Below are 6,476 nucleotides of genomic sequence, written 5' to 3'. Positions count from 1 at the left end.
ATTTTGGGATTTAATGGTGACATTCTGGCATTAATTTGAACCTGTATAACTTTCAAATAAATAGTTCCTTTCCTTTTTACCAAACTCTGGCATTGAGAGCCACAGTTCTTAATACAGCAGTGGGCATAAAGAACCTAGAATAACAAAATACCCCTGGAGATGGGTGTTTCTGTAACAATTACTTTTTCCAATAAAAGGCTACTTCATTAAAACATAAGTATTGTACTTCTGGTCAAGATGGCCACATAGGCATACATCGCTCATCTCTTTGCACAACCACATCAAAATTCCAACTAAAATATAACAATCATCACAGAACTGCCAGAAGTTGAGTTGAATGGAAATCTAACAACTATAGAATTAAAGAAACCACACCCATCTGGACTGCCAGAGGGATGCAGTCATGGAATGGGTTGGTCCCTCGTCCATGTGTGGTGGATAAAAATTTGGGAAGGATATTTTGGGAGCAAGGAATCCCAGCCCTACACCAGGCACTCCAGCCAAGGGTTCCAGTGCCAGGAAGAGAAGTCCCAACAACTTCTGGCTGAAAAAAAACAGTGGAGATTGAATTGGTGGAAGAAACTTATGGAGCCCCAAACTGTTCCTCTTAAAGAATCCACATACAGTCTCACCTACTCAGACTCACTCCTGAGCTCCAGAACCAGGGTAACAGCTTAAAAAACACCAGTGGCATACAGGGAGAAACTGAAGTGCCTGGTATCAAGGTGAGCAGAGGCTATTGTCCCTTTTCTAAAACCTTTCACCACAGGGCCAGCAAGCTGGTGCCACATCTGAGGCTTCATCAACCTGGGCAACACTGTTTGACCCACACTGGAGATTCCAGAGACTCTGCTCCATCCAACTTATGGGTCCACCCAAGCTGCTTTTCCATATGAATGGCTGGTCTTGGCTCATACTTCTCAACTTCCTAAATCCTATCAAATAAGCAACAACTGGTCTCAGTGAGCCCCAGGCCCAGCACCAGCAGAAGCCAACCTAGATTTATAGCTAGGCTTTACCTGAGAATCTCCAAGCTCAGCACAAGCAGCAGCCATCTCAGATTGCTTTGTAGCTCAGGCAGGGTGGCCCCAGGGAAAACACAGGTGGGGGCTGACCTTGCTTTGTACCACCCAGGAAACCCTAGGGCCAGTGCAACCAGTGGACAGGTATACATCATGTCAGAGCACCACGCCTGTGCCCCTGCATAGCTGATCCTGTACGGAGGGCATAGGTTGGTAGTAAGTGGTTACAACTAAATGTTTTGGCTGACTGGCCTGGGTAAATCTCTCCCATTGATCTGCCAACAGCAACCAAAGTTCAACTACGAGAGGAGGGTGTATTCAGCCTACAGAAATGATGCACCTCAAGTGCCCAGCTTGTGTTCTAGAGGAGGCTGTGCCTGTGGACCCTACAGGACACCTACTACATTAGGCTACACTACCTAAATGGGGAGTCATAGCAGCTCTACCTTATACATAGAAACAAACACAGGGAGGATGCCAAAATGAGGAGACAAAGGAAGATGGTCCAAATGAAAGAACAGATTAAAACTCCAGAAAAAGAGCTAAACAATTAGATGCAGAGTTCAAAACACTGGTTATAAGGATGCTCAAGGAACTTAGTGAGGACCTCAACAACACAAAAATGATACAGTCAGAAATGAAGGATATTGTGATTGCTGGGGAGGAGGATAAAGGGGACTAAATGGTAATGGAAAAAATATAATAAAGATTAAAAATAGCCCTTGCTGGTATGGCTCAGTGGATTGAGTGTTGGCATGCAAACCTAAAGGTTACCAGTTTGATTCCCAGTCAGGGCACATGGCCAGGTTGTGGGTTTGGTCCCCATTTGGGGGCATACAAGAGTCATCCATCACACATCCATGTTTCTCTCCTTCTCTTTCTCTCTCCTTCCCCCTCTCTCTAAAGATAATTAAATAAAACATTTTTAAAAAGATTAAAAATAAAAGAAATGAAGGATATACTAATTGAAATAAAGAAAAATTCACAGGGAAACAACAGTATAGTGGGTGAAGCCTACAATCAAATCAGTGATGTGGAACTCGAGGAAGCGAAAAACCAATCAGAACAAGAAGAAGAAAAGAGAATTGGAAAAAAAAATGAGGATAGTATAAGCAGCCCCTTTTGCATTATAGGGGTTCCAGGAGAAGAAGAAAACAGCAAGAAATGGGAAATCTATTTGAAAAAAATAATGAAAGGAAACTTTCCTAACTTGGTGAAAAAAAAAAAAAAAGACATGCAGGTCCAGGAAGCACAGAGAGTCCCAACAAGATGGATGCAAAGAGGCCAACTCCAAGGCACATCATAATTAAAATGTCAAAAATTAAAGATAAAAAGAGTCTTAAAAGCAGCAAGAGAAAAGAAGTTAGTTACCTGCAAGAGAGTTCCCATAAAACGGTCAGCTGATTTCTCCAAAGAAACCTTGCAGATTAGAAGGGATTGGCAATAAGTATCCCAAGTCATGATAATCAGGAACCTACACCCAAGATTGCTCTACCCAGCAAAGCTATCATTTAGAACTTGACAAATCTAGAAATTTCATTTTAGACAAGAAAAAACTAAAGGGGTTCATCATCACCAATCCATTATTACATGAAATGTTAAAGGGACTTACTTAAGAAAAAGAAGATCACTGTGAACCAAAGTGTTGCAGGTTCGATTCCCAGTCAGGGTACATGCCTGGGTTGCAGGCCATGACCCCCAGCAACCGCACATTGATGTTTCTCTCTCTATTTCTCTTTTTCTCCCTCCCTCCCCTCTCTAAAAATAAATAAATAAAAATCTTTTTAAAAAAGAAAAAGAAGATCAAAACTATGAACAATAGAATGGTGAACAAAAGTACTAAAGCTATTTGTAATACATTTATAGGATTTTGAGAATTAGTGGAATTTAGGAGATTATCTAGTATAAAACCCTCCAGTTTTTTCTCCAAAGATTTCATTTATTTATTTAGGTATATTTTATTGATGATGCTATTACAGTTGTTCCTTTTTTTCTCTCTTTATGCCCCTCCACCAGGTACCCCTCTTCCCTCCAGCATCCTCTCCCTTAGTTCATGTCCATGGGTCGTACATACAAGTTCTTTGGATTCTCCATTTTCTATACTATTCTTAACCTCCCCTTGTCTATTTTGTACCTATCATTTATGCTTCTTATTCCCTGTACCTTTTTCCCCATCCTCCCCTTCACCCTCCTGCTGATAACCCTCCATGTGATCTCCATTTGTGAGATTCTGTTCCTGTTCTAGTTGTTTGCTTAGTTTATTTTTGTTTTTGTCTTTATTAGGTTCGGTTGTTGATAGCTGTGAGTTTCTTGTCATTTTACTGTTCATAGTTGTGATCTTCTTATACTTCTTAGTTAAGTCCCTTTAACATTTCATATAATAAGGGCTTGGTGATGATGAACTCTTTTAACTTGACCTTACCTGGGAAGCACTTTATCTGCCCTTCCATTCTAAATGATAGCTTTGCTGAATAGAGTAATCTTGAATGAAGATCCTTGCTTTCCATGACTTTGAACACTTCTTTCCAGCCTGTTCTTGCCTGCAACCTTCCTTTTGAGAGATCAGCTGAGTGTCTTATGGGAACTTTTTTGTAGGTAACTATCTTCTTTTCTCTTGCTGCTTTGAAGATTCTCTTCTATTTTTAGAGGGAGGGAAACATTGATGTGAGAGAGAAACATCAACGGGTTGCCTCTCATACCCACCCCAAAGGGGGACCAAACCCACAACATATGCGCCTTGGTTGGGAATCGAACCAGCAATCTTTTGCTTTACAGAATGATGCCCAACCAACTCAGCTACACCGGCTAGAGCAATATACTTCAGTTTTATAAGGAAACTGAAGTCAGAAAGGTAAACTATCTTAGATAAAGTAATAACACAGTCAGTTCCTAGTAGTGGCATCAGGATTAGAATTAGATCTCTGACGTTCAATCTTGTCCTCTTAAATCCACACTAGTGGCTTAAATTCACAGCAACCTTTTGCAAACAAACCTTATTCGTGATCCTGGATCAAGAGAACTTGACAACCTTTTAGCCTTACTGCTCTTGTAATTAAGAACTTTAAAGGTTACATCTCAACCAAGTAAAGAAAAAGATTAAAGAATTCAATCAATCTGAGGAAAGTAAAATTCAAATTTTAATTATCTAGTTCATCTAGTCTCAGTGGTCCATTTTTTTGAAAAAGAAAGCTAGCCTTAGTGTATTTGTGGAATAAGTAATTTACTAAGTCATAAATAACTTAGTCAAAATTTCTTTATAAAATGTTCAGCTGGTGACTGTGCAGGGGGAGACTGTATGGGGGATGAGATCACCAAGGCTCAGGATGCCTTGCCTGGTGGTGACGTGATCTTCAGGAAGATCCTTTGGAAAGAAACCGCAGCCAAAATAATTTCTGAGGATGACCAGTGTCTTGCTTTCCATGACATTTCCCCTCAAGCACCAACACATTTTCTGGTGAAACATATCCCATACTTCTGCAGCAGAAGCTGTTAATGAAAGTCTTCTTGAACATTTAATGGTTGTTGGCAAGAACTGTGCTGCTGGCCTGGGCCTGAAGCAGGTTGTCACGTGGTGGCAAATGAAGGTGCTGGTGCGGGGCAGGCACGTTCACCTTCATGTTTTGGGCGTCAGCGGATGAATTGACCTCTGGTTAAGTACGTTTTAGGGATAATTTTCCCTTCTCTAGGCAATGGTATATTAAACAGTACACTTATTTTTGCCTTTGTATGGATAAGTTGAGGAATAATTTGAAAAACGTATACATAATAAAAGACATTGTTTCATGGTTGGAAAAAAATGTTCATATAGGTCTAGAAGATTTTTCTTTTGGGAATATTTTTAAAACCCAATAAACTGTCAAGTATATTCAAAATATCCTTGCTGGTCCCATTGGCAATTCAGTCTTTAATTAATGTAATATTGATTATTAATTGGTTAATGCATTTTTAAATTAATTCAGCAAATGTTTATTGTAAATCCACTGGTTCAAATACTGTGCTGAAAATTGTAAAGGATATAGAAAAAAACAAGGTATTTACTCTCCCCTCCAGCTTAATATCTAGTTGCAGGCAAATATGAGTATAACTAACTACAACATGAGGAGGGAGTGAGCTAGACGCTATAAGGGAGGTATTGGCAAAGTAGAATGAGATATAGGAGAATGATTATAGTAATTCTGACTGGGCGGAGTGGGAAAGTCTACATTATTATTTGTGGCAGAAAGGAAAAAGAACTAAAAGAGATTTTTTTCTAAATTGAGAGTGTTTAGGAGAATTTCTACAGAGAAAGTTAAAGTTGGGGTATTAAAAAGGCTTAAATGCTTAGAATGCGTGTCTGAGCTATTGGGAACCCTCACAACAGACTGTCTTTTTCCCATCGAAGGGGATCTTTTCAGTACGTACAGTTCCGAATTGGAGAATCCTTTTAATTACTACCATGCATAGATTTGGATTAGATGGAGCCTACCAAACAATGAAAATCAAAGTTCTGGTATGCTAAGTGAGCAAAAGCATGAACATAGTCCTACTAACAGGATTCTCCTATAGCAGGCTTCTTTTTTGGATTGCTAACACAGAACCATAGATTATGAACTCTGATGAAAGAGAGAGAAAGATGCAGAAAAATAATTTCTTAATGTATTAAAGATTTATCTTATGCTCATTTATTGATATTTTCTTTGTATTAAAAATTATCTGCATAAAAGGGTAAACAGGCAGAAATCCCTTAAAAAACAACAACAGTCCTGGCTGGTGCCACTCAGTATATTGAGTGCTGGCCTGCGAACTGAAAGGTCGCTGGTTCCATTCCCAGTCAGGGTACAGGGCTGGGTTATGGGTCAGGTCCCCAGATGGGGGCATGTGAGAAGCAACCAGTCAATATATTTCTCACACACTGATGTTTCTTTCCCTCTATGTCTCCTTTTCTTCTCCTCTAAAAATAAATAAAATAAAATATTTTAAAAATGCTGAAGTTTGCCTAAATGCAAAGACAATAAATGATAAAACATCTAAACTGTTTATTAAAACATAAGCCTATACCCTGACAGGTGTGGCTTAGTTGGTTGGGCAGCATCCCACAAGGCAAAAGGTAACTGGTTTGATTCCCGGCCAGGGCACATGCCTGGGTTGTGGGTTCGGTGTCTGGTCAGGGAGTGTGCTAGAGACAACCAGTCAATGTTTCTCTCTCACATTGATGTTTCTCTTTTTTTCTTTCTCTCTCCCTTTCCCAAAAGGAGGGAAATTTGGATATATTTCTAATTTGGTTATATAAATTAGATTTATATATATTATATACATATAAAAGAAACATAAGCCTATAAACCAATCTTTTCAGAGTCTTGAAACCCTGAGAGCAGGTTGAATTGATGTGATGATAGAGTTTTAACCAGCTATTGTTGCTCTTTTTTGGCTTAAATAAGACTCATTTTATGAGTGCCTATGTTATTTTTCAGCATC

General features: G+C 39.3%; 1 pseudogene; it reads left to right on the top strand.

Moving 5' to 3' along the window:
* The first annotated feature begins 4,317 nt into the window (after positions 1 to 4,317).
* Positions 4,318 to 4,660, top strand: LOC123816426 (annotated as a pseudogene).
* Positions 4,661 to 6,476: the final 1,816 nt, after the last annotated feature.

The sequence above is a fragment of the Phyllostomus hastatus genome, unplaced genomic scaffold, assembly GCF_019186645.2.
Source record: "Phyllostomus hastatus isolate PE091 unplaced genomic scaffold, TTU_PhHast_1.1 phas_contig_209, whole genome shotgun sequence".
NCBI lineage: Eukaryota > Metazoa > Chordata > Mammalia > Chiroptera > Phyllostomidae > Phyllostomus > Phyllostomus hastatus.
Note: the sequence above shows the minus strand (reverse complement) of the source record. Positions and strands in the feature narration are given on the sequence as shown.